General features: G+C 35.6%; 1 pseudogene; it reads right to left on the bottom strand.

The window, feature by feature from the left end:
* Positions 1-277: 277 nt before the first annotated feature.
* LOC144324008 (nucleoside diphosphate kinase A pseudogene) lies at positions 278-899 on the bottom strand (annotated as a pseudogene).
* Positions 900-2,927: the final 2,028 nt, after the last annotated feature.

Genomic DNA, 2,927 nt, shown 5'->3' with positions numbered 1-2,927 from the left:
TGGACAAAGCACATTTAAGTAAATATGGGAAGAAGGGACCCTCTACCCTGTATCGGTGGTATGAGTCATGTCAGTGACTGATAGGTTACTGGCTAAGGAATGTTTATTTGTAAAACATATGTTTTACCATGTTCAAGATCTGAACTGCTAGATTAAAGAAATGTCATGTCTAACTATGGCTTTTGCTCTTTATATTTTATTTTACTTTTCCTACAATGGGATGAAACATTTTAATCTGATGGTGCCCCATAATACTGTACAGGAAGCACCCCCAGCTCCAAGAGGTCCCCTCCAGGTTACAAGGAAGTTCTCAAAAATAACTGGATTTGCAAGAGCTTGGCCCCTTGCTCATGGGTAGGAGAGGGAATGGAACAGGCAGAGCACTGAGGTCTGCTCCCTCATCACTTGGCACTCATAAATCCAGTTCTGAGCACAGCTCTTGTAATCCACCCGCTCTTCAGGCTGGAACCACAAGTCAATCTCCTTCTCTGCACTCTCCACAGAATCACTGCCATGGATAATGTTCCTGCCAACTTGGATGCAAAAGTCCCCATGGATGGTCCCAGGTTTGGAATCTGCAGAGTTGGTCTCTCTGAGCATCACTTGGCCTGTCTTCACCACATTCAGGCCCTTCCGCACCATGGCAACCACAGGCCCTGACTGCATGTACTTCACCAGGCTGGCAAAGAATGGATGGTCCTTCAGGTCAATATAGTGCTCCTTGAGAAAGTCTTCAGAAGCCTGGATTAATTTCATAGCAATGAGGCAGAATCCCTTTTGCTCGAAATGCTTGATGGTCTCTCCCACAAGGTTGCGCTGGACTCCATCAGGCTTGATGGCAACGAAGGTGTGTTCACTGTTGGCCATGGTCCTTTCCAGCTGCTACTGCTGCAACTCCTTCTGGCCTATATTTTAATTTTTAAAATTTTTTTGGCTTATACTCTTTTAAATGAACATAAAGAGACACTAAAAAAATGTTATTTTCCTGGAACCTAAGCCTTCAGATGTACAGAGCATTTTTAAACTACAGGTGAATATTATATCCCCAAATACAGAAAATATTTTATAACTGTATAAGTAGCATTGACAGAGAAATACAAATGTTGACAATTTCCAATTCAAAAATATTCATAATATTTGATTAGATGATTTTTATTTGGTCTCTATTAAAATATGGTTGCATATGAAGTAAACACAAACTAGATCATGGTTTTGTATATGAGAGGGGCAAACCTAATTTCCAGAATTAAGTAGAAAAGAAAAGAAAATGTAAATCTAAATTTATAGATTGTTTTCCCCCCTGGAGTTTATCAACTGGATTGTATATTTTTTCATTTCCTTTTATTCCGCAAATATTTACTGTCTATCCTGAGCTTGAATGTTAATAATGTTAAGTGAAATATATAATGTTAAAACCTGAAATGCCAGCATCAAAATGACTATTGTTAAAATAATTATACTCTTCAATATACAATGTATCAAAATATTACAATATGTTACATGACAACATAATAAATAATTCTCTGCTAAAAGAGTGCAATATGTACAAGCAATATCTAATATAAAATTACATTAATCAACTACCCTATTAACTAATAAGTATATGCTCCATTTTAAGTCTGGTAACAAAAGGAAATAAAAATATGAGGACCATTATATTAACTTTAAAGTCAAGTATACTTTTGATTTTATATTCTCAAGGGTATATTCTTTGCCCTGAATATTAGAAAAAGAATAAAAGATTTAAAATATGTTAGAAGGGACCACTGGATTTTATTTTTAATGAAAACAGTATTTAATATTTCCATTAAAAAAGAAATGGGCTATTAGTTCTGTTCCTAATCTCGTAGATCTAATGTCATAAAGAAGGAAATTTTTTATGTACATTGATACACAACACTGAATTGTGATTACCATTCTCTCCTTAGTCTCAGTCCTGTAAATGCCACTGCCTTCTGCAAGAGTAGCTTCTAATCCTATGAGACAGTTGCCAGAATCATATCTAGTAGGAAGGGTAAAATTTTCTTGCTCTAGGGAAAGTGTATGTGTATATATAAGAGCATACCATATGCACAATGACATACAGTGAATTTGACCAAATTAATAAATGTCAAACATTTTCTTTTCATTGCAAACTTTTGAGTGGAAAAAAAGAAAAAAAAGTTTGAGAAGCAGATGTCTGACTTGGGTCTCTCAATGGATATCAGAACTTGAACCTGTTGAAGATGCACCCAGTTTGATTTTATGCATTTATGTCTCTTTGTCACATTGTTCTTGTTCTATCAAGACCTTCAGGAAAGAGCATAATTAAATTTAAAGGTTCAATTGATTGTGTATCAGAATCATATCTTTCAAATGTACTTTTATTCTCTTTTCTGTCTTCTACTTATAACCAAAACACTAACAATGTGATCTGTGTACTAATCTCAACACCTTGACCCCATTCTGTTCAAAGTTCATTGACGTGAGTAGAAAGGGAGATATAGACCTAAATATAATCTAACAGTTCTTCTAAAGCCATGAATAAACTAAATGTGACCAAGCATCTCAAAGTGAAAAAATATTTAAAAATTATTAAATTATTCCTGATATTTTACAGGAATATTTTCCATATGTTATCTTTTTTTAGTAGGATTCTAATTTAGATGAGTCCAAAATTTGCCATTTCTCTTCACCATGATATGGATCAAATACTCCCTGTTGGCTAATGTTTGTTTAGGAAAAATTATGAATATATGATTGAATTTAGACTTTAAAAAGAGAAGGAGGGGCACCTGGGAGGCTCTGTCAGTTAAGGGTCCAACTCTTGATTTTAGCTCAGGTCCTGATCTCAGAGTGCTGAGATAGAGCCCCACATAGAACTGAGCACTCAGTGGGGAGTCAGCTTGTCTCTCTCTCCTTGTCCCCCGCCCCACTTGCTTTTACTC

The sequence above is a fragment of the Canis aureus genome, chromosome 1 (genome assembly GCF_053574225.1).
Source record: "Canis aureus isolate CA01 chromosome 1, VMU_Caureus_v.1.0, whole genome shotgun sequence".
Classification (NCBI taxonomy): Eukaryota; Metazoa; Chordata; class Mammalia; order Carnivora; family Canidae; genus Canis; species Canis aureus.
This window is presented reverse-complemented; position numbering and strand designations above follow the sequence as displayed.